Source organism: Euprymna scolopes, chromosome 42, assembly GCF_053919585.1.
Source record: "Euprymna scolopes isolate OS-2025 chromosome 42, ASM5391958v1, whole genome shotgun sequence".
Lineage (NCBI taxonomy): Eukaryota > Metazoa > Mollusca > Cephalopoda > Sepiida > Sepiolidae > Euprymna > Euprymna scolopes.
In genome coordinates this window covers 25590777-25618606 of record NC_136523.1, presented here as the reverse complement: position 1 = coordinate 25618606, position 27830 = coordinate 25590777, and the positions used below count along the sequence as shown (strand labels likewise).

The window sequence follows — 27830 nt, the reverse complement described above, 5'->3', positions numbered from 1 at the left end:
GCTGAGAAACATTTTGACTTGAAAAATCATAAGAATTTCGACCAGCCACATTTCGCCATTGCCCGCTCAATATCTAACATATTGACGGTTACCGAAAATACTACATTTATATATTGTTTATTTGGATGTATCTTTGTCAAATCCTTCTACTTTTTCGCGAAAAATACTGAGTCGATCTATTTGAAATTTTGTACGAAGCTTTTTTTATAATACGAGGCAGATAACAAAGTATTATGTTATTAATTATATCGCAACTATTATATAAAAGCCAATTTGTGTGTGTGTGTGTATGTGTGTGTGTGTGTGAGAGAGTTCTTTTATCATAGGCTCTGAAACGACTGAGCCTATCTTTTGTAAATTTTACAAAAATGTAATTTATATGTTCTTAGAAAATTCCAAACAAAAAAAAATCCGATCTTAAAAATAGTCTTTCTCTCTGAAAGATAAAAAAAAATAATTTTTACAGGAGACTATTCTACGTTACATTGGCAAGGGAGATAATAAAATCTCAACAAATCATTCCTTCTTAAAACAACAGAACAGCGACATCTGGAAATATAGCTTAGTGGAAACTCATTCGATTACAGATTACGGGTATTCCTCATCATTTTATTTTTAAAATTTCAGATTTAATTATATGATGCTAAATTGAATTTAAAAGAAAACTCTTAATGCTGCAATATTTTAAGTAATACATTTATTATATTTTTTACTAGAATATCTTGCCCTTTTCTTTTCTGGTTTTAACAACTAGTCCTTTACTTTTCCATGTTTAAGCTTAACTATATTGTTTTTCATGTTCGCATTTTTTTTATTGTGATCCCTTATTTTTCCAGGCTTCAATAAATTCACTTGTTCATTGTTTAATTTAAGTCTTATTTTTTGGCCCTCATAAGCATAACATATGTAGTAACAATGTACGACACTCGTCTGCTTTCAATAAAATCGTCTCCACTTATCTCCCTTTAATTGTTCTATTCTGTCTTTTTCACTTGCATCTTCTCTTTTCGTGACAACAGTGAATTAGTAGAAACACTAGTCGCTTAAGCGAGGTAGTTGCTATGGAAACCAGTCATGAAAAAACGTCCCTCACCTCCTTACGTTTTTTTTTTTTTAAGATTTTGAGCAACACTCAATAAATCATGAGTTTCACTTTACTGGAGGAAAATTAAAACAGCCGAGAAGTTGGTCTATAAAATGTAATACTTGTTTGAAATATTGTAAAAAAAGTGACCTGCTAAGTTTTAAAGCAGTGCTAACTAAATAAAACTGCCACTTAACCATATATATATATATATATATATATATATATATATATATATATTTTATATATATATATATATTTATATATATATATATATATAACTACTTAATTTACTCACATAAAATTAGTATACGAAGGTATAGATTTATGCGTAAACTTTAAGTATTTACTACAAAATTGCTTCAATAGGTAGGTAGAGCTAGTTAGTAAGTTATAAAATGTATATGGCGATTAAGCTACGCTGAATATTCCGCGTTTCATTCACTCTAGGACTTTTCAGGCTTATGCGCATAAGCCTGAAGAGTCCTAGAGTGGATGAAACGCGTAATATTCAGCGTAGCTTAATCGCCATATATATTTTATAACTTACTATATATATATATATATATATATATATATATATATATATATATATATATATATATATATATAAGTGAACGTGTCTGTGTGTGTGTGTCTGTGCACATTTCCTCACGCAACAACTCTGTCAATTTTAAGTCGACAGACTCGAAATTTGATATACATGGTACTGAGACTTGGAAAAAATCTTTGTAATCCATTTTCGGCCAGAAATTTAGCTATTAAGGGGTAAAAGTTAAAAGATTTGACTTTTGAGAACTCTACCAAACTCCTCCGACAATTTTGGGTCTAAACACTTGAAATTTTAGATACAGGTTCCTTGGACATGGATCTAACTAAATAACTGGATTTGAGCCCAAAACAATAAAACGGGTCATAATATGGGTCAAGGTATAAAAAAAAATTGGCCGTTTTTTTTTTTTTTTTTTTTTTTTTTGCTTAACATACACCTCCAAACACACGGGCAACGCCGGGATGACATGCTAGTATTATAAAATTTTTTTTATAAAATCAGCAGAAATTCTCTATATCGCTATGCAATCAATCGATTTGATTGAAAAGTGGACGATTTTATCGATTGCGATAAGGATAAATATATGAGATTGATCATCATTAAATCCCGTGCAACGTCGGATCTCCATGCTGTTTGGCATTAAATTGCGCATCGGTTAAAACCAATTAAACTAATATAAACGTCGCGTGTTCGATTCTCACCTTAGTTTCATCTCTTTGTTTTAATTTCATTTGTTCATCTAGATTGATAGATAAAAAATCCGACAAATAGATTTTTAGAAAATCAAAAGAAAAAAAAGAAAGAGTTCGCGAGGCGGATCGCAAGTGCCCGCAAACAAATCCTCGTGCCCGTTTATTAAAGGGGTCCTTTCATCGTCAATTGTTCTACTTCCCCACCCACGTAATAGTGTGCCCTACTCGTCTTGAACTCCTGCTTGTTTGCCCCGACCCCTTATTCTCTTATCTAATCTTTTTTCTTCATCTAATCCACGCCTATTTTTAGCTTCCACAGCGACCACCATGCTGCTCACACGCCGGTCCCCAGCGTAAAAAAAAAAAGAAAAAGAAAATTAAAAAAAATATATATATAAAATTAAAAGAAAAAAAAAGGTAAAAAGAAAAGAAATAAAAGAAGACCTTCCGGACTCGCTATTCGAACCTCTTACCAGCTCGATTAGCGCCTTTTCTATTGTCACTTCTTGATTCCCGCCTTTTCGCATTTCGGCATTTTTCTTGCATTTTCCGCCATTTTTTTTTTTTTTTTTTTTCATTTGCTCTTTTCTATGTTCGGTGTTTTGGTGAAAATATCACCCCAACGCAAAAAAAAAAACCCAAAAAAAACACAAAAAAACAAAAGAAATCTAGCACAGCTTTATCCCATCTATATAATACTAGCAGGGCGCTCGGCGTTGCCCGGTCGGAAACACGCTTAAATGTTATGTTTTAATTCAGGCCAATTTCTTATTTTTTATAGAGGCAATTCACTAGCGATTATTCAATGAGGCGCTGAATGTCATAACTCGGTAAACGCCACAAAAAAAACAAACAAAAAAAAAAACAGAGAAAAACGCTGCTAAAATTTAGTTTGTTTTGTATACTGTGCATTAGTCGCTTTCGACCAATTTTCCAGTCTTAATTAAACACTAACTACTATTTTACGTGTTAGAGAAAACTGTGGGGAATAAAATGAAATACTAACTTGATATTTTTCGCGATGACGCTTATCGAGTTATGACATTAAGTGACCCATATTGTACATATAATACATAGTAGAGACTTCAAAAGTAAAAAAAAATGACTTGTTTGCCATCAGCTAGAATCGAACCCAAAACATATAGCTTACCGTTACAGACGTAGCTATAAAAAAAGAACGTTGTTTAACCTATAACTTTTAGTTTGCGCATGCGAAAATAAAGGGTATTGTCGACTTCCACTATGCCAATTAAAATGGTATTTGTTGTTGTTGTTGTTGTTGTTGTTTTAATTTTGAATCTTTTGCAACTATTTAACCGGTTAAAATCAAACACAAAAATGTGCTACAGGTCAAAATAACTCACATACACACGCACACACATATATATTAAATGAGTTCCTGACTAAATAGTTTTCTAACGAATGATAAACAATATTTTTGTATAGTTTTCAAGGTTAGAAACTTCCAAGACATATATATATATATATATATATATATATATATATATATATATATATATATATATATATATATATATATATATATATATATATATATATATATGCTAGCAGTTTAGCCCGGCTTTGCTCGGACCCTGTGTACCGTTCATATCTTTATGTGAACATGTATTTATATATTAAAAGTTTTGACTTAAGTCCAGGTAATCTACATCTAAAATTTCAAGTGTTTTAGACCAAAATATGGCTAAAGAGTTTGCTAGATACTGCAAAGGTAAAATCTTTTGAACTTTGACCCCTAGGCAGATAGATATTTGGCCAAAAACGGCTTAAAAAGCTTGCTTTATGTCTGAATAGACTTTGTTTAAAATTTCAAATGTTTAGACCAAAAATTGACTGCGTAATTTGGTAGAGAACGCAGAGGTATTTTTTTCTTTTATTCGACCTCAATTTTGACCCGTTTACATTTATTGTGTAAGGCTCCAATCAAATTAAAAAGTTAGATCTATGTCCAAGTAATCTATATATAAATTTCAAGTGTTTCGAAAAAAATTGGAGGAGGAGTTGGGTAGATTTTTCAAAGGTCACATCGTTGAACTTTGACCGCTTCAGAGCGAAATGTCCGGCCTAAAACCAATTAAAAAAGTTCCCAAATCTCAATTCCTCTTATATGTCAATCTCGAATCTGTAGATTGACAATTGTCAGAGTAGTTAGATAGGGAAATGTACACACACAGACAGATAATTTCACTTATATATATATATATATATATATATATATATATATATATATATATATATATATATATATATATAACAATTTTTGACCCTTTAAAAACTATTTTAACCGGCTAAAGACCCATAAAAACGATCCATAAAAATACAATCATCTGAGGCCCCCAGCGCTGCTCTACGAATTTTAGTTTCGGAGGAGATAGAGTTTGAATACAGACATACAGACCTGATATATATATATATATATATATATATATATATATATATATATATATATATATATATATATATAAAATTTTACCTCTGTAGAAAATATTCAGAGAGAAGTTTGGTAAAGACCTTTCGAAAACGTCGACAAGTTGTTACTAATATATATATATATATATATATATATATATATATATATATTTCTGAAGAAATATATTTTCTTATAATATATATCAATCCTTGTTTAAGAAGCTCAATGTAATTATAGAGCAATATAGAGAATAAATGACAAAAATATTCCAAAATTCATGATGTTGACCAACATCTTATAATTTATTTCTTTTATTCAATTGACTCATACAATTCTTTACAGTATCTGTTTCGTATCGCAAAATCAATCAATTAATTATTATATCAATCAGTGAATCTATTATGCCCTTAACTCATCAGAAGAAATAGCAACAATCAATCCGTCAAAGGGAAATAAAGTGCGTTTTGACCTGATTAAAATCGGAAAATTTTAAGAAAAGCTGCAAATACCTTTATATTTTTCCAGGAGAGAGAGAGAGAGTGAGTGTCAGGTGCTTACACGGTTTCATTTTAAAGTTTACGCAATTATGCAGAATGTAGAAACTCTACTTAAATTAAACCAATCGTCTAATAAGAAACGATAAAAAGAATTTTGTAATTTTTTAATGCTCGCTTTTCAAAGGAATGCGCAAGTTATTCAGCCTTCACGAAGTCGCTCGCATCTCCATGACTGAGTATATTAAAGTTTGTTTTAATAACTTTAAATAGAACAAAACGGTAGGTTTTCATATCAATGTTACAGCGAGATAAATAGTCAACTTTATTGATAGATTTTATTCCCTCCTTCCTTAGTTTGTCCGGAAGGTAGAAGAAAAAGCTGTATTCTAGGTTGGCAGTATTTTGCGTGAACAGTCGACAGAGATGGCGGAAATTTTCTGTTCTATGTCTATCCTTGTAGCCATGTCACTAGTAAGGGTGCTGGAGGTAAACGTTTTATCTGGGCTGACGTTACCCGCCTGATAGTCAGGGACCCGAACCTTGGATTAACCACTAAGGAGGCTGTCCTATCAGCAGGCGCAAAGTACTGGGGCTGCTGTATTGCCATTTGGTGAATGGATTCTGAACGATGCAGTAGTCTCTGGTGGGGCCTCTCGATGCAATACTAGTGGAAAATTGTTACGGCTTTACCTTATCATGTGCTACAAAAAAAATTCTTCGTTACTTTTCTCTCTTTGTTTCCCCTCTCTGTCCTGCTCTAAGCAAGTCTGACGACCTAGTCCACAAACTCCAAAATTCCATCATGACAAGTTTCAATAAAAAATACACGATTAAACCCAGATCTGAAACTTCCAACGTAGACCCCCACTACCATGTCTCCTTCTCCAACATCAGGGGTCTACGTTCTAACCTTCCAGATGTTGAAGCCCAATTACAGGATACTAAACCTGACCTTTAATTTTTAAGCGAAACTGGAATTGGACAGACTATTTCCCTAAATGAGTTTGTAATTAAAGGATACTCTAACCTAACTTCCAAATCTTACCCCCCAAGATCGCCATGGGCATGGAATATGTGCCTATATAAAAGATGGCTTTCAATGTGGTAGGGACATCTCCAGAGAAGATCCTAACTTACCCTATATGTGCTTCCGAGTAGCACTAGCTCACACTACGGCATTTATATTTACTCTCTATGTCCCCCATAACAGCGGAGTTACTATCTTTAAAAGCATATCTGAGAAAATTGACCAAGTTCAATCAGCATATCCTTCAGCTAACATTCACGTATGTGGAGACTTCAATGTTCACGATGTGGAATGGTTGACCCACTCAAACAAGACCGATGATGAGGGGAGATTCTGTCATGATTTCTCCATTGCTTATGACCTCACTCAGATTGTTCACGAACCCACCAGTGTGCGCGACAATGACGGCCAGTTTGCAAGTCTCCTAGACCTTTTTCTTACAACTTGCTCTGAATTATGTTCAGTTTCCGTTCTGTCTCCTCTGGATCTTCCGACCACTCAGTTGTATCAATTAAGATAAAAATGAAATGTAATAAGTCCTCAGACGTACCTCTCCATCGTACAGTATATCGATACACTATGGCTGACTGGGATAGTTTCCGTACATTTATATCGGGTCTTCCTCTGCGTTCCATGTTTAAAAAGGATGTGTCGTCTATAGTATCAGACCTGACGGAATGGTTAATTGTAGGTATAGACAATTTCATACCTTCGAAAAAGTTCCAGCAAAAACCTAACAGCCAGCCATGGTTTTCTCCAGAATGTGCTGCTGCTATTGCGCATAGAAATCACTTTTTCCACTGCTTCCAACGTAATAGATGTATGGAAACTAAACCCGCTTTCGGGACTGCCAGCAACCACTGTAAGAGAGTAATAAAGAACGCAAGAGAGTGGTATGCTCAGTCCGTCAAGTCCAAAGTAGCTGAGCAGCGGCTGGGTTGCCACCAGTTTTGGAAAATTGCAAACAGAATCCTGAACAGAAGCGTGTGCTCTATCCTCAATCTATCATCAATGGACCTGAGATAATCTCGTCAGCATCAGACAAAGCCAAACTCTTTGCCAAGAACTTTGCAGCCAATTCTACCCTTTGCGACCAAGTCCGCCAACCCCCAATATTTCCTCCTGTATCAGAAAACACACTATGTGATATACATATATCTGTATATGATGTTGCCAAGTTTATCAAAAACCTTGATTCCAGTAAAGCAACCGGCCCTGACGGTATTCCAATTATAGTACTCAAAAAACTTCAACCAGAACAAGCACCCATACTTACAAAACTGTTTAAACGTTGTCTTAAGGAGAATAGCTTCCCATCACCCTGGACAATCTCATCAGTATGCCCTGTATTTTAGAATTCAGGTGATCGTTCATCCCCCTCTCAGTACAGGCCAATAATCTCCTGTGCGTCATGAGTAAGTTGCTGGAATCTGTGTTAAATATAGAAGTAATCAACCATCTCAGCAAAAATAACCTTCTTAGTGACACAAATATGATTTCCGTTCTGCTAGATCTACAGCAGATGTGCTTACAATTATATCTCATAGGATTAGAAAATATCTCGACGGAGGCAACCTTTCTAGGGCAATTGCTCTTGACATATCAAAGGCCTATGATAGGGTATGGCATAAAGGTTTACTTCACAAGATCTCTAGCTATGGTACAGCTGGAAATGTCTTCTCAATTATTAAATAATTTCCCTCTGATAGGTTCATAAGAGTAGTAGTTGATGGGCAAAAATCAGAAGCTCACAGTATAAATGCTGGAATCCCTCAGGGGTCAATCCTGGGCCCAACTTTTTTCCTGATCTACATTAATGATCTTCCAAATCACATCCTTACATCATTCGTAGACATTTATGCTGACGACAGTACCATCTATGGTAGCACATCTAAGACAGTAAACGACCGAGTTCTCCCGATTCTCTCTCCTCTGATATTGATCACGTTGTATAATGGGGAAAGGAGTGCCTGGTTACTTTGAATGCATCTAAAACCCAGCTTCTATCTTTACATCATCAACGTTCTGATCCCCATCTGGCATCAATTAAAATGAATGGCTCTCGTCTTGCGGAGGCCTCAAGTTTTGGCTTCTGGGCTTGACCTTTACTCCTGATCTTAAATGGAATACGTACATCAAATCTGTTGTCAAGGCTGCTGGAAAAATGGTCGGATCCTTCTATCGATCCAGTAGATATCTCACTGCTGATGCAATTCTCTATCTATATAAGAGCCAGATACGTCCAAGGATGGAATACTGTTGCCACATATGGGCAAGAGTTGCTAGAAAGGACTTATCCTGCCTTGATAGAGTTCAAAATAGACTTCGTAGTCTCGTAGGAAATATCCTTTTCTCTTCCCTGCAACCTCTGTCTCACAGAAGAGGTGTTGCGAGTTTGTCTCTGCTTTATCGTTATTTTCATTGAAAGTGTTCGACTGACTTTCAATCTATGGTACCCCCTCACCAAACTTTCACAAAAAAAACACTCGTCTAGCTGAAACCACTATCAATAATTTCCCCCACTCTATATCTGTCTAAACCTAAACGTAGATTCAATGAACAAAGCTTCTTTCTTAGAACTGCACGCCTGTGGAATTGTCTTCCGTGTTCCTACTTTCCAGCTGACTACAATATGATGGTCTTCAAGTCTAACGTAAACAAGTTCTTGATGAGCCGTCCCACTTGTATCCAAAGTTACCGAATTTCCATTACTAACGATTACTATATTGTCCAATTTCTACTGTACACACTTTAAACCTTATCCTCGAGTGGCCTCTTGGTCTTGTTAAGTGGTCATGCCTATGTAAATAAAAAAGAAAGAAAGAAAAGGATTTATTTCCGACGTCGGCTTTTATAAATGTGTATCAAGCAACACTGGACAAGAATATGAGAGTGACCTCCCTGTGATGTAGCCTCGTTTCCGAATATTATTATAATAATAAGTGATCAATGTTGTTTTGATACTGTGACAAAGCAACTCGATTGTATTACAGGCGTGTGAAGTGAGAATCAAGCTGAATAGCCATTTGCATTAGTTGAAGTGTGACGCAGATTATAGAAAACGTTATTTTCGTGAACATTTCTATTCCTGTTTTTCTTTTTTTTACTTAGAAGTCACTACTTATCAAGGCCCGAAGGCTGCTCGAGGAAAAGAGTAAATAAATGTAAAGTAGTAGTTTAGTGATCGTTAATGTGGTAAATTTAGTAGAATATGATTATTTATGAGGACGGCCTAACAATAACTTGTTTCCATTGGACTGTAAGGCTACTACTTTTTATTTAATCGGGAAGCAGGCCAGCGGAACAGCGTTTCACAGCCTTGGGGTTCTGAAAAATAAACTTTTTTAATGGAATATGCGTTTAGATTAAGGCACTTATATATCGTGGGGGTAATCGTATATAGTTGTTGTAGCTAGTCGAGTGTTTCTTGTGAGAGTTTGGCAAGGGAGGACTATAGATTGAAGCTCAATCATGAACATTACGATAGAACAGAGACAGGCTCGCAACGACTCTTCTGGGAAAAGAGGTTTTAGGGAAGAGGAAAGAACATAACTTATTAGGTTTCGAATCCGGTATTAAACTCTATCAAGGCTGGATAGAGCGTTCCGAGCAGCTCCTGTTTAGATGTGCTAACAGTTGTCTTTCTTAGGACGTGCCTGGCTATTATACAAATAGATCATATTATTTCTATTTCTTTTGTTTTTCATTTCAGTTATAGGGTAACCTGGGGCAATACCCTCTTAGCTGTAAAGCTGGTCAGTTAAAGAAAAAGTAATCCCGTACTTTAGATTGTTGTATTGTTGGTATCATAGAAGGGTACCGTTGTGTTATCGTTTAAATGTTACTGTCTATTTATGATATATTCATATCTAATTGTTCATATGCAGTTGTGTGTGCCTGTGTGTGTGCGTGTGTGTGTGTGTGTGTGTCTCTGTGTGTGTGTTGTACATGTATTTTGGACATACCTTCCTCATGCGTCGTTGATCTTGTCCACCTGGAATTCATCTCGTTCTTGGAGTGGAGACTGGAAACCTGTTTTGTACGAATATTCATTCACTCCAAGACGATGAATGGTTTTATATAGTTTTTTTTTTTCACCTTCCAGATGTCGATAGCAGAAGAATGGAAAGTGAATATCTTTGCTTGCATAGGTCTTATTTTCACACACGTCAACGTGACCCCCCAGTAAAGCGGACGGGACGACCTGTTAAGCTATACGCTGTTCTCTACGTCCAAATCCAAACTCACTGAATCCAGCTAACCTGATCATGTGACTCACACGCAGATCCGATCAACTGACCCTCACTTCCGGTAAAACGTGTCTACAATATGATTTAACATATTTCTGTCTTATTTTCTATCTATTTCCTAAAAGGAGGACGTTTTTCAAGGAGATAGGTTTGTTGATGGGCATCAATTTATACAGCACTTTTCAGTCAGTTAATATACTAATATTCATTCCATCTATACTGTTCTAAGTTATATACTCTTTGTCATATACAAAAAAGAAAAAAACACATAAAAGACAGCTAAAAAAGATTTTAGGAGTATGCTTTGTCAGATGAACATGTGCTTATGGGTATTCCATGCCCCTGGTGTATAGAATTTCCCAAAGGATTCCAACACACAAACTGACCATGTAAAAGGCTTTCCTTGTATATATCTTAACCTGTTCTCCTATTTCCAACTAATGCATTTGCAATTATTCTAGATTTTATCATTGTTTGGTTCACCAGGAAGAATCTTGTCGTGTTTTTTGAAATGTCAAATCTTTATGGCAGTCAAATTGCTTCTCAGCGAAGAACATCAAAGTCGATTCAAAAGGTAATTCCATGGGATCCTACACAGATGCCACCTTCTGTGGATGGTTCTACAGAACTGTTTGATCGACCGGCACGCCCACTAACATACCTGACCAGATTCTGACACAAATCTGTTGCCAGAGACGCTGGGAAAATGGTGGGATCTTTCTACCGCTCCAGAAGATATCTCACTACTGATGCAATTCTCTATCTGTATAAAATCCAAGTACGCCATTGATTACTGTACACGCAATAACCCTTATCCCTGAGTGGCCTTCGAGCCTTGATAAGTGGTGACCTCCATGTGAAAAAAAAGCCAGAAGAAACATTTTTGAGCGTTTCTCTTCTGCTATGAAGGAAGGTTTATGCAGTTGGTAATTTGTCAGAGACAATTGACAGTCGAATAGTCTCTTTTCTCTTTTCCATTCATTCCTATACCTATAGTATGATGTCAAATAAATGTTTAGTTTACTGGTTGGCTTTATGTCGACGAGGTGCCTTCAATAAATTTCTAGACGTTTTTGTACAGGCATTTAAAACTGATGCAGACACTTTAATATTCAGTATGCGTTCGTTTCTGCTTTGATCACGGAATTTGTGTGTAGATTAAGGCAAAGATACAGGTTGTGGGAAATTGTTGACATTAGTGATAGTTAGACGTGTGCTTTTTATTAATGTTTTGCAGGAAGATCTATAGATTGAAGCTCAGAGGAACACTTGCAACGAAAATGTCGATAGAGCAGTCTCGCAACGCCCTTTCTGTGAGAAGCATACAAAACTTTTTTTGGTCGTCTTCAAGTTCAATGTAAACAAATTTTGTATACCTAACCCTAACCCTAACCCTAACCCCATTAAATAATCATGTTTTACCCAACTTGCATCACCACCGCTAAGCTAACGTCTCCATGACCACATTACACGCATTAACCATTATCCTCGAGTGGTGATCGGGTTTTGATAAGCGGTGGCTCCCATAGTGGGGTATCAAATTATCGAGGAATAATATTTTACTTGACCTGTACTGATACGATGACGTGAACATATCGACATATTATTTTGAGAGGGATAACAAATACTTGCAGATGAGGGAGCTTCAAACGACGAAAGGAGATAATGTGCCATTGATCGAGAGTTAGATAAATGTTCTTTGGCGAAGAAGAAGAAGAAGAAGAAGAAGAAGAAGAAGACGAAGAAGAAGAAGAAGAAGAAGTGCATATAATAACAACGGTCTATATTATAGACAGGGCCTGTAAACATTAAAAAGTTCGATAAACAGTTAACTCGGCAGCAACAACCGGGATAAATTCACATACCTGTTTCTTCGAGAGATGACAGCACACAACGTTATTTTTCGTATAACATTTATTCACACGCCGTCAACATTTCAGAGATTACAACATATTAATTTCACATTTTGGATCTGGACTTCACTGGCTTCCACGGTGTGTTCTCCCTGACTTTTTCGACTGACGTATCCGCCTGACTTCGACTGACTTTCAACTCACCTAAGTCCCTGTATATATGAAAACTATTTCTTTATGATTGCGTCATTTGCACGTCCACATATCTTATCAGCCGACATCTGCATTACATAGGTATTATTATTCTTAGCACATATTCCTTTTTCGGAAAAAAAATTTGTTTTTATTCATCTAAAATTCCTTCTTGTTATTGTTTTTAGAATCTAGTCAAGTTAAATCGCTAAAACGTCATTAAACATATTTGTCCTTGAATTATTTTTTCGTCTTTATAACAAATTTAATTCAATAATAATAATAATAATAATAGTAATAATAATAATAATAATAATAATAATAATAATGATAATAATAATACCTAGCAGAACCCGTGGAAATTCCACGGTAGTTGAAAATTTTTAAAAACACATAAATAATATAAAATGAATAAAAAATAAAATAAAACAAATAACGACGAATTTCAAACAATTTTTTTAGCAAATTCTTTTTTAAAGCTATATTATATTTTTCAATTAAAATTCAACACCCAACATATTGTTTTTTTTTTTACTGAAGAATTTTTAATATATATATAAAAGCAGATAGATGTGTTTTTTTTTTAATTTTTGGAAAGGAAATATGTTTAATAATTTTTAAATTATGAAGAGCGACTATGAAGGGAGGTAACTCGTTTCTCATTAATAAATGTTTGCGATGATGGTGTTTCTTTTTTTGTGACACCGGGCGTTTGACAAGTAAATTAATATATTGATGGCGATGATACCAACAACAGCAACAACAAAAACAACAATAATAATGATAATAATGACAATAACAATAACAACAACAACAATAACAATAATAATGATAATAATGAAAATAACAATAACAACATACAATAACACTAATAATGATAATAATAACAATAATAATAATAATAACAATAACAACAATAACAACAACAACAATAATAATAACAATAACAACAACAATAGCAACAACAATAACAACAACAATAACAACAACAATAATAATAATAATGATAACAATAACAATAATAACAACTATAACAATAATAATAATAATAACAATAATGATAATAATAATAACAATAACAACAATAACAACAACAATAATAATAACAATAACAATAACAATAGCAACAACAATGACAATAATAATAATAATAATAATAATAATAATAATAATAATAATAATAACAATAATAATAATAACAACAACCTGGCCTTCGGGACAAGATCAAAGTGTAGTATCTGTTCTTCAGATGCTGCACTTCTATTTCTTGTTCTCTTTCGGTGGAGGAGAAATCCTTCACGACTGAGACAATTTTTATTTTTGTACCTTTTCTCCACGTTAAAAAAACGACCCTGGTGTCTAACTCTGTCCCGTGGGGAGGCATAGTAAATAGGTACAATAATAATAATAATAATAATAATAATAATAATAATAACAATAATAACAATAATAATAATAATAATAATAATAATAATAATAATAAATAAGGCATAGTAAATAGGTACAATAATAATAATAATAATAATAATAATAATAATAATAATAATAATAATAATAATCTTGCTCAGATAATTCGACGGTACCCCAGCAATACTAATTAGCACCACCATATAAAACATACATTTCTTAATAATAACAACAATAATAATAATAACAATAACAATAACATATAAAACATACATTTCTTTTCTCACCTCTTCCATTTTTTAGATGTTCGTTTCATTTCTTTAGAGAAAAATGCTTTCTTTTACCTAATATATAATTATTATTAAAATATTCTTCACGGCAGCAAGATCTCCATCAATCTATGCGTCTCCCCATCTAAATCAAGACTTAATTACTCCAATGAGACCTTTGTACGGCGAGTTGACGGCTAATATTCAACCGATGTTAGCCTTCACACAAGATCAGTTGATAATCGCCTTGGGGTACCGACGAATTTCGACGCTGTTTCGACTCACCCTTCGCCCGCGTCTTCGGCACCTTTTCGCGTCTACCAACACCAATATGGGTGTGTCATCGACCGGTGTCATTATTTTTCTCGTTATTGTCAACGAAGACAAGAAGAAAGTCCGCGCAGGGTTAGGGAGTTGCCTTATTGTCGATGTCAAAATATTTCTCTTAGCCCTTCCCCCACTCCCCGGAGTTCTTTTGCGCTGAAATGTCGCGTGTCTTGGCGTCTCGACTAAGCGGCAACCAATACGCGAGGCCGCCTCCAGTTGCTTCCGGCGACTTCGTACGTTTTAGCCCTTTTCTTTGTTTTCTCCAGCAATCATCATTTTCAACGAATATGGATCATCATCATCATCATCATCATCATCATCATCATCATCATCATCATCATCATTACCACCACCATATGTTTCTTTTAGTCTTTACTGTTTAATATATTTTTCTACTTTTTCCTGATTTTCTTTTTCTCTTCCTTGTTTACTACGTTTTCTTCTTCATCTTCTGATTATAATTATCATCATCATCATTGTTATTATTATTGCTATTATTATCATTATTATTATTATTATTACGTGTTCTTCTTATCATTATTACGTTTTATTATTATTATTATTATTATTATTATTATTATTATAATCCTCATTATTATTGTTTTTGCTATTATTATCATTGCTATTATTGTGAGTATCATTATAATTACTGTATTTATTGTTTTTATTTTTATTATAATTAGTGTCATTATCATTATTATGTTTAACATTATTATCATTATTGTTATTATTATCATAATAATTATTATTATTATTGTTATTATCATTATTGTTACTATTATCATTATTATTATTGTTATTATTATTATTATCATTATTATTGTTATTATTATCATTATCATTATTATTATCATTATTATTATTGTTATTATTATTATTATCATTATTATTGTTATTATTATTATTATTATTATTATTATTATGGTTGCTGTTGTTATTATTATTGTTACTATTATCGCTAATATTAGTATTCTTCTTGTTATTATTATGATTATTATTATTGTTTTTATTATTTCTATTACTCTATTTAGTCTTGGCCTTTTGGCCAAGATCAAGGTGTAGTATCTGTTCTTCAGATGCTGCACTTCCATTTCTTGTTCTCTTTCGGTGGAGGATCAGTCCTTCACGACTGAGACAATTTTTTTTTTATTTTTGTACCTTTTCTCCACGTTAAAAAACGACCCTGGTGTCTAACTCTGTCCCGTGGGAAGGCATTGTAAATAGGTACTCTATTTACTCTTGTTATTATTTTTGATAATAGGGCAATTATCATTATCATTGTTATTATTATTGTTATTATTGTATTTATCACTATTATTACCATTATTATTATTATTATTATTGTTGTTGTTGTCATCATTGCCATTTTTATTATTATTATTATTATTATCATTCTTGTTATTGGTATTATTGTTACTGTTATTAACATTATTGTTGTATTGTATTAATGTTATTATTATTATTATCCTGGTTTTTATTGTCATCATTGTTATTGTTCTAGTATGTACATTTTTATCATAATTATTGCTGTTATTATTGTTATTATTGTACTTATTCTCACCATCACCATTATTATCATTATTATTATTATTATTATTATTATTATTATTATTATTATTATTATTATTATTATTCACATTATTATTATTATTATCATTATTATTATCATTATTATTATTGTTATTATTATTATCATTATTATTATTATTATTCACATAATTATTATTATTATTATCATTATTATTCACATTATTATTCACATTATTATTATCATTATTATTATTGTTATTATTATTATCATTATCATTATTATTATTATTATTATTATTAGTAGTAGTAGTAGTAGTAGTAGTAGTAGTAGTAGTAGTAGTAGTAGTAGTAGTATTTCGAACGCGCCCCTGTCATATCAAAGAACCTACTGTTTATTTTATCTGTCGAGCGGTCCGGCTTGTGTGGTAAGAAAACTTTTCAAATCCACTTGTGATGTTAGGCTGTGTAAGATGTTAACTCTGGTAAAAATCGCCTGTTACTTTTTTGATAGACTCATTTTAATTATCGATGCATATCGAAGACATTCCGATACCAAACCTATCTAAGAACACTACCAGGCGGATAAAGTATCTTCATGTGAAATTTCATAAAAATCGGCGCAGCCGTTTTTCAGGTGCATAGGGAACGAACTCATACACACACACATACACAAACATACACACCCATCCACACACTCACATACACACATAAACACATACACAAACACACACGCGCGCGCGAACACACATCCGCGCATACATACACCCACATACACACACACGAACACACATATACACACATATGCGCATGCACACACCCACATACACATACATAAACACATACACACACGCGAACACACATACGCACATATACCCACCGACATACACACACATAAACACATATAAACACACGAACACACATATACACGCATATACGCATACACACACCCACATACACACATAAACACATACACACACACACACGGATACAAATATACACACATGCGCACATCCATACATCCACATACACACACAAACACATACACGCATACGAACACATGAACACACATATGCACACATACGCACATACACACATACACATACACACATAAACACATACGCATATACACACACACGAACATACGTATACTAACATACGCACATATGCACACGAACACATACACACATATACGCACACCCACACATACACACACACTAACACACACACACACTCACACACACTCACGCACACTCACACACATACAAGCACAAGTAGAGGTAAAGATAGGGGTTACTCAAGTAGAAGGTATTACACATATCTCACTACTGATGCAATTCTCTATCTGTAAGAAAGCCAAGTACGTCCAAGGATTGAGCAGTGCTGCCACATCTAGGCAGGAGCTACTAAAAAAAGCCTATCCTGCCTTGACAAAGTACAAAATAGACTTCATGGTTTAGTGGGGGATGCCCTTTTCTCTTCCCAGCAACCTCTCTCCCACAGAAGAGACGTTGCGGGCCTGTCTTTGTTTTATCGCTATTTCCATGGCGGGTGCTCGTCTGAGCTCCAATCACTCGCCCCCCCTCGCCAATCTTTGACGAGAAACACCCGTCTGGCTGAAACTACTGTCAATAATTTTCCCCACTCTTTATCTGTGCCTAAATCCAAACGTAGATTCCATGAGCGAAGCTTCTTTCTTAGAACTGCACGCCAGTGGAACTCTCCGCCGCTTGCCTGTTTCTCACCTGACTACAACTTGGACGTCTTCAAGTCCAACATAAACAAACTCCTGACAAACCGCCCCTTTAAGTAAGACATTCTATCAAAACCCCCTAATACTAATGATTACGACAATACTACCTCATTGATTACTGTACACGCAATAACCCTTATCCCTGAGTGGCCTTCGGGCCTTGATAAAAAAAGATGGGCAACTTCATGTTTATTGCTCTCCCTTATCGGAACAGTCGTTTGCTATTGACTTCTAGTTGGCAATAGATATTTGTCTTCACTGTAATTTGAGTGACAATCAACTTCTCAGGAACCAAGACCCCTTCACCCTCATCTAACGGAGTTCTAGATTATGCATTCTTCCAATCGATATTTCCATCCTCCTTGGACCTTCAATTTGTCGGGTATAGAATTATATACTTTACTGCTTTTTGTATTACGATCTTCTTTGGCCGTGATCTTTACAAATAACAGAATATGTTTTACTCTGCCTCCGATTCTGACGAGTCCGATTTCGACGACGACTCGTTATTAAGCCTCCGACTCCGCAGTTGGACCCTCCTGCAAGATAAGACCACTTACGTTCCTATCCCGTCGCGATTACCACCTGATGAAGACCGAAGGAGTAGTTGGCCGAAACGTCGTGAAACAAGAACAAAAAGATGAGGATACTAGTCCGCAATAAATAAATCGAATAAATAATACTCATCCCAATAAACATTCCAATTAATTCAATAATAGGAATACAGATTATATATATATATATATATATATATATATATATATATATATATATATATATATATGTATATATATATACCATTTCTACTATAAATATATATATATATATTAGAAATGGTAATTAATAAAAACTGAAGAAAGTGGCCAATACTGTTATAGAGCTAATATGCGTTTTATTTTTTTATTACCGTATCTTTCTGTTAAGTTATATTATTGTTTCAGCTGCCCGGCCGTGTTTTTTTTTTTTTTTTTTGCCGTCTGTAGCTTCCTCAAACTTTTACATAAAAGTCTGAGGAAGCTACAGACGGCAAAAAAAACGGCCGGGTAGCAGAAAAAGAAAACGTATATATATATATATATATATATATATATATATATATTTATAAAAATCAAATGAACTTGTAACGATGGATGTAACCCACTTTCCGGTTTACGGCATCCGGTTGCGTATGCGCGCATGACCTGCGCATTTAAATATTAACGTTATTATTTCGAAAGATAAGTTAAACGTAATACAGATGTTTAAAATAACTCAAACCTAATACAGATGTAAAAAAAAAAGCAGACAGTAATAACAATTGTCTATTTGGATAATTTAAACGCGAGAAAAGAAACAAAAGAACAATTGGGACGCTGAAATATTAACGTTATTATTTCGAAATTATTATTTCGAAATTATTATTTAACATAGGAAGAGTGGGGTTTAAAATAACTTAAACGTAATACAGAAATGAAAGATACAAAAAAAAAAAGAAGCAGATATATCAAAATTTGAATTCCACTATGATAAGTATTATGGTATCTGTTCAGTGCACATTTACCTATAAGTATGGCCAACCACTTATAATTAAGTAACTGTAATTTTTTTTTCAAAAATGATTAATTATAATAAACAGAACGACTCATAGAAATCTATCTATATTCTTTTTTCATTTTAATATACTTTCATACAAATGATTCTATTATGTAAAAAAAAAAAAAAACTATTTTCTTTACGTCACAAGTATCACGCTCATACAAAAATTCCATAGCTAATATAACATACTGACCCAACGGGTCACGGGTAGTCTAGTATATATATTATATATATACATATATATGTATATATATATATATACATATATATATAGTGAAATGGGGAGGTTTCACCATTATTATGCTCCCTAAAATGTCTAAGATATCACAAAGAAATTAAACAATTAAAAGATGAGGATAATAGTCCGCAATAAATAAATGAAGACCACTTGACTCAGAATTATCTGTGCATTTTAAACCCTTCACAATATTAAACAACAACAACAACAACACAAAAACAACAACAAAATTAATTTCAATCCAAGAACACAAACGACGTCGCCATTTTGTTTTGGTTGCTGGTGTCTCACGTCATTTTTTATTTATTTATTTATTTATTTATTGTTATGCCTCGAAAATGTTTGTTTAACCCTGACTCTTTTGTTCGCAGCTAAAAATTGCGGCGATGTCCTTTTTTGTTCTTTTGGGGGCGTTAAAAGCGACCCTTTATTATTCTCCGCGCCTGCCCCTATTGTCCTTCCTTATTAAACAGGTATCTTTTTGATGAAATCGTATTGAATGTGAAAGACTACAACTGAAGAGTTAGGAAGGTGACAATTAAAAAAAAAGGGGGGGAGGGGAGACGAATAAGACAACGAAAATGAAGAGAAAAAGACGACGAAGAAGAAGAAAAGGAAATAGAAGATTAAGAAAGGGAAGTCTAAGAAGACAAAGGAAAATAAACGAAGACGAAAAAGAAATTGAAAGACGAAGAAGAAACAGAAGACTATAAAAACCAAAAAGAAGAAATTAAGAAGAAAAAAGAAGAAAAATAAGAGGAAGAAGAAAGAAAACAATGAACAATATAAAGAAAAGAGAGAACGAAGAAAACAAAAAAGAAAAAAGGAAGAAAATAAAGAAGCACACTTTCACGAAAAACACTCGTCTAGCTAAAACCACTATCAATAATTTACCACACTCTTTATCTGTGCCTAAACCTAAATGCACATCCCATGAACAAAGCTTCTTTCTTAGAATTACACGCCATCAAACTCTCTTCCGATTCCCTGCTTTCCAGCTGACTACAATCTGATTATCTTCAAGTCCAACGTAAACAAGTTCCTGATGAACCGCCCCCTAAGAAATCCAATTTACAAAATTCCCACTACTTATGTTTACTACGCTATAATCATATTGACTAATATATGCCCATTAACCGTTATCCTCGAGTGGCCTCCGGGCCAAGATAAATGGTGATTCCTGTGTAAAAAAAAGTTAAATAAAGAAAAGACAAGGAAAACAACAAAGAAGAAACGTAGACAAAAAAAAAGCAACAAAAAAAGAAGACGAAGAAGGAAACAAAGAATAAGACACAGAAGAAGACAAAGAATAGGAAGGCAAAGAAGATGAAGATGAAGAAGACAAAGGACAAAAATATGATGAAAAAGATGCAGAAGACAATTAAAAACGAAGCGTAAAAGATGAAGACGAAACAGACATAGAGTACAAGGTTGTGACAGGAAAAAGAAGTAAAATACACAAACGAAATAAGAGATATACGAAAACACATCTAGAAAACGAGGAAATACAATCAAAATTATGACTACTAATTATAATGATAATAACAATCTCTCTCCCCATCTCTCCCTCCCTCTCTCTCTCAATATATATATATATATATGTATGCATGTATATATATATATATATATATATATATATATATATAATTCAGAATAATGAAATAAAATAAATCTACTGGTGTGCACATCCAGTGATTGTCGGTTTTACAAAATATTATTGGATGTAATGTTTTATATAAGACTATCCCAGCTAAACAAAATTACTCAATATACTAGATAGAGCAAATAAATCATAATTTAGGAATTTAAAATTTGTGATTTGAAAAAGTTAAATTTCAAATGTAGAAATGTTATTGTATGCAAGACAACGAATATAGTATAGTAAAATATATGTCCTTAACCCATGAGTTTTCGATGTTTATACATCTCCTCGGTGACAAATATTAGCAGATATTATAAAAGGTTTACACCTAATTTGCTAAAGGTAATAAACATAGAAAATTAAATTAAAGTTTTGAAATCATTTTAGCTACATAGAATAAGGGAAATTGGATATTGAAAAAAAAAAAAAGAAGGATATTGAACTTCAAATCGAAAGCGTATGCTTAATCTTGTAATGGAAGTTTTTGGTATTCAGCAGGTAAAAAGATCCAACGCTGAGGAAGCAGGTCACAATATATATATATATATATATATATATATATATATATATATATATATATATATATATATATATAACTACTTAATTTACTCACATAAAATTAATATACGAAACTACACACACACACACATATATATACACACACACACACATATATATATACATATATATATATATATATATATATATATATATAATAGGGCGATACCCGTTGTGCAAACAAATCGAGCTTAGGTATTTAGGACGATGTCAAAACATCGTTAATTCACGACTTGCACAGCAGCCGCCGATTAGCTTAATGGTTAGAAGCCTTAGGTGACGTATACGCGGTCGGTTTTCGACCCTGACTTGAAGTTAGTTGCCTGTCTAGCCGCACTGATGAGCTGTGAAACAGCGGTATGTGGATGACTATATATATACATCTAACTTCAGAATCGAAGAAAACGCAATTAAAAATATCAGACGTAGATCCCTGACACATTTTGACAGTAATTCTAAAATTAAATTTATTATTTACTACAAGAAGTTTAGAACACAGAACCTTGTGGTTAGAAACAACTCCTCATGGGCTATAAAACTTTGGAACAAACCAACGTAGTGTGTAAATTCAAATGCTCTCCTCAAATAATACATACATTGGACATACAACGACAACGTTATCGCCGCGAATAACCATGCATCTAAATAATAATAGTTCTATACGTAAACATTTGATCAAAAGAAAAATACATTTTTTACAATATTTTTTTTTTGTTTTTTAAATGTTTTTGTGTTTGAAAAAAAAAATCATATTTGTTATTTATTTCCCGTGTTATTTGACCAAGAAGAAATTGGACATTCTGTCCCCACCCCAAAAAATGGCAATTTCCGTGTAATGCAGGAACAGTAGTTATCAATCTGTATCCCATTCTTGAGAAAAACAAAATGCATCTCTACTATTATATAAAAGTTATTTTGTGCGTGTATGTGAGTTCCTTCCTCATAGGTTCCGAAACGGCTGAGCCTATCTTTTACTAATTGATTTGTCTGATAGTGTTCTTAGGTAGGATTTGTACAGAAATTCATGCGATAAATATCAGAAATCGAAAACATCTGACCTTAAAAAAGCTTTTATTTTTTATAAAAAAGAATAACTTTTACAGGAGAGTATTTTATGTTACACCAGCCAAGGGAGATAATCAAATTTCAGCAAATCATTTCATCTAATAAAACAAAACAACAGATTTATTATAATCTGGAGATATAACTTAGTGGTAAAGCATTCAATTAAAGATTGAATCATGTCCTGTTAATACCCGACTGTATCTCCCCGTTTGATTTTAATGTGTTCTTATTAATAAGTTCAATTTACGATAAAATAAGCGGTAGCATTTAAAATCGCCGCAAATCATTTCTTTGTTTGCATATTTTAAAACTAAGCATTAATCAAAAGTGACTATTCCAGGGCATTCATCTTCAAGCCCAAATATCAGCTGACGTGATATTGTAAACAAGCACAAGCGGAATTTGATGAATGGCATTATTATTATTATTTTTCTATTTTATAATTATTTATTTTATTTATTTTTTTTTTTTTACGAATTAGTCCATCGGTCAAATTATTCCTCATAATATATAATAATCTATACAAGATTAATTCTATAATAATTACATACGCAATCTGCCATAAATAAAAATATCATGTTTAAGCGTAATGTACGACCGGGCAACGCCGGGCAACGTTCAGCTAGTAAAAGATACATGGAATAAAGAAAATAATAAGCAAAGAAAGAATTTTAAAAAGAAACAAAATAAAAAAAATGAAACGAAAGAAAGAATAAAAGAAAGAAAACTACAGGAAGGAAGTCTCAGGGAAGTATGGAAGAGAAAAGGAAATGGGTGAGAGGATAATGGAACAGAGGGGAGGGGGGCGCAGCACCCGGCACAGGGAGAAGTGTTTTTGTTCCTCATCAACTCTAAGATTTTAACCTGAGGTCGCCCTGGGCAAAGGGAGATAACAAATGCGTCTTAATTAATCAAAACGTCCGTACACCAGGTGGTTCCGGCAATGCCGGCACGGTGCTTCGTACGAGTCAATTGTATAACCGAGCCACCAAGCTGTGGGATCGAGAGAGAGAGAGAGAGAGAGAGAGAGAGAGAGAGAGAGAGAGAGAGAGAGAGAGAGAGAGTGTGTGTGTGTGTGTGTGTGTGTGTGAGAGAGAGATTGATATATATATATATATAGAGAGAGAGAGATAGAGAGAGAGAGATATATACATATATATATATATATATATAGAGAGAGAGAGAGAGATAGAGAGAGAGAGAGAGAAAGATAGATAGATAGATAGATAGAGAGAGAGAGAGAAAGAGGGGAGACCATGCTGAGACGAGAAGAACTTGGAAACGATTGGAGTGGTTAAATGCTGTTTGGAGAAAAAAAAAAACACTATAATAAATAAATAACAAAAATCCGAGGACGAGGAACGTCGGATTCTGGGAAAATCGAAAAAAAAAATTAAGAAAACGAAAGTGTCCGTCTAAGGACTCTGGAAAGGAACTGTTTAGATTAAAAAAATAAATAACAAAGGATAGATTTACTTGCGTCCAATCAATCTAGGCTATTTATGGTAAAAATGCAAATATTTTTCTTAAGTCTAGCTAGCCAACATACTGCTCATTCACATTGACCTAACTTTGTATTTCTTACAGAGGAGTCACCACTTATGAAGGCCGGGTGGTTACTCGGGAATAAGGTTAATTGGTGTAAGGCGGTCAGTGAAACAACAGCTCAGTGATCGTGTTTGGTGGAAATTATGCAGAATTAGATTAAGGGGGCGGGATAGTAGAAACTTGTTTGGCACTTGTACGGTTTAATTAATACATTTAAAAATGAAAACATTGAAAAAAGTTTTATTGTACGTACTCGTTATGGAATGAAGTTCTCCTAAAAATATCACTTAATTTGATCAAGTAGTTTATTTTTTGACAATAGAAAAAAACCTTTTTCATGACACCAAGCAAAATGTAGCCATGTTTCGATTTTCGACCACGAGGAAGGAAGAGGAGTTATTATTCAACATGGGGAGGGGGTGTCAAAATCCAAACATGGCTTACTTCAGCTTCCTGTCATATATTTTTTTCGCGGTAAAAAAAAAAAATTACTTGATCAAATTAAGTGAAACATTTTTTCGGAGAACTTAATTCCATAACGGGTACATACAATGTAACTTATTTTCAATATTTTTATTTTTTAATGTCTTTTTTTTTTTAAATTCTATTTTTAACCCCAAACAACGCACAGTGATACTTTGAAGTAGGGGGGGCTACTATCGGGGGCATAAGTTGCAGGGAGTTGAGCAGCAAGATGTCTGTTCACATTACACTTGAACTTCTGCATGTCAGTATCGTTGGGAAGAAACTATTGGAGTAGAAATTTTTCTTAGATCTAGGGATCTCCACTGTGTACGGGTGGGACTTAAGTATCATTTGTTTACATTGGACTTGAATACCACCATGTTGTAGTCTGCTGGGAAGCAGGTGCGTGAAACAAAGTTCCACAGACGGACAATTATAGGAAATAATCTTTGTTCGTGGTATTTGCCTTTAAACTTGGGCATTGATAGAGAATAGGGAGACTTGACTGTAGTGGTTGTAGTTTGATGAGTGCTTTGTTTGGATTATTCGAATTCTTCTTACTACTGTTCTTATCTTCATCAGGGACATAATGTATAAATTCAGTTGTAAGTCACACTATACTCAAGGTTGAAGGTTCAATCCTCAAAGGGGCGGGGTGATATTCAAAATATAATTGAGAATTACTAAGGAAAATACTATCAATAATTTCCCCTCTGTGCCTAAACCCAAACGTAGATTCCATGAACAAAGTTCCTTTCTTAGAAGTGCACGCCCGTGGAACTGCCTTCCGTTTTCCTGCCTTTCAGCTGATTGTCTTCAAGTCCGACGTAAACAAGTTCTTGATGACCCGTTCCACTTAAATTTATCGAATTTCCATTATTAACGATTACTATATTGTCCAATTGCCTACTGTACACTCTTAATCCTTATCCTCGGGTGATCTCTGGCCTTGGTAAGTGGTTATGCCTATGTAAAAAAAAAAATTATACCCGGTTATATCTGGCAAAAGGAGAAACTGCCACGCCATCATCCAACGGTGAATTAAATATAAAAGGTTTCATTCGAAATTCCCTGCAGATTCCCGAGTTTGATAAAAAAAAAACAAGTTCTACTGAGGATTTTATCGATCTGAGCCGAGCTGAGGATTTTATCCACAATGAGTAGTGTTGACGTGAGCAGAGGGATGCTCCTAGAATTGAAATTTGGCTTTACTTAGAGACCATGAGGTCATAGGCGATTGAGTCGTAGTTTCAACATGGCGCAAGGATTAGCGCCAAATGACACTAATTGGGATTTTATTTATTTCTTTGGTGGGCATATTTAGTTCCTCTTAATTTAAATGAGAGAAGTAGAAAACGTATGTCTTCGTCATACATTTCCATAAATGAATGTTATATAATAGCCGAGAAGAAGCAGTTAATTACCTGTGTATCTATCTATTTATGTATGTATATATATATATATATATATATATATATATATATATATATATATATATATATATATATATATATATATTAAGCGATGAGTGAACAACAGAGATTTGAATCATCATGTTTTGAAAACATATCAAACTCTGTGACCCGGTGAGTGAGCACCGGAAATATGCAAGTAGAGGCCGGACGTGACGTGTCACGTGTCATGTGTTCCGATTTGCGCAAGCATAGTTCAGTTGGATCCGAGACGCCGAGAAAGACAGATAGTCTCCTCATGAGGGCAGGTACGGTCTCAGAACGGAGACCTAGAAAAATCTACAAACTGAGAGTTCATCGGTCACTCCCCATTCTGCTATGACGAATATCTGGGAGATAATAAAATATATAAAATCTTACAACGTCTTTATCTATGCCTTGTGAAGCATCTTCATTAAAGCAGGGCCGGCTCCCCAAGGCGTTAGCGCACCCCCCCCTCCCAGATGCGACCAGCAGCAAACAGGTACGTCGTCTTTGTTATGTGTATGATATATGTTGAAACGCACGCACCTGAGACACTAGATGAGTAACGTGCCCTTAAGACATTTAGGACATGAGGACAACAGCCCGTTATATACCACAAATACAAAGTACATTCATATATTGCGGTATGATAAGAACACAACATACATTTATTTAGTATCACGTGCACACACAAAACACGTACGAGTTAACGCTATGCGAAACATATGTTAATTCGGTTCCAATACAAGATTTGGATCGACCAATCCTCATTGAAAGAATTCAAATTTTAAGTTAACCGTCCGCAGTTAATATAAATATACGATTCGGTTTTCTTTATTTGGCTGATTGATAATACTAGTGTGTTACACCCTTCTAAGGGATAAAGGTTCAATCCCGAATGCGGGCGATACTCAAAATACAATTGCGGAACCTAGTCATATCTGACATATACGAGAGTCTGCTGCATCCCCTTCTGTGGATTAAATAAAGAGTTTCCTTTCGAAATTTGCTGCAGATTTCCGAATTGGACAGAAAAATTCCCGAGTTCGACAGAAACATCCCCGTGTTCAAGAATATACCTATGAAGAAGGTCGGAGGTTAGATCGACCGAAATATAACACTCAAACTGAGGAAAGTAGTGCGAAGAATCTGAATAATGCGTTTCAGTCGATATAACCGCCGACATTTTTCAAGAGTATCTTTTTAACTCGATAATTTCGTAAAAAGTTTATGTCAAGGTTTTAAGTTAGACAGGGTGGAACGATGAAATTGTCACCCTTAGAAAACAACACAACAGTTTATTTTAAAAGCTTCTTTTTGAAAAAAATCCATTCGGGTAACTTAATTATGTAGTAGAGCTGACATCTATTCAATGTAGGCTCAATCACCGCTTCGATTCGAGCCCGGAACTGAGAGCATGCCTTTTTTCAGATGTGTCAGT

The 27830-nt window shown here is 34.0% G+C and overlaps 1 pseudogene; it reads left to right on the top strand.

The window, feature by feature from the left end:
• The first annotated feature begins 15607 nt into the window (after window positions 1–15607).
• LOC145267264 (U2 spliceosomal RNA) lies at window positions 15608–15745 on the top strand (annotated as a pseudogene).
• Window positions 15746–27830: the final 12085 nt, after the last annotated feature.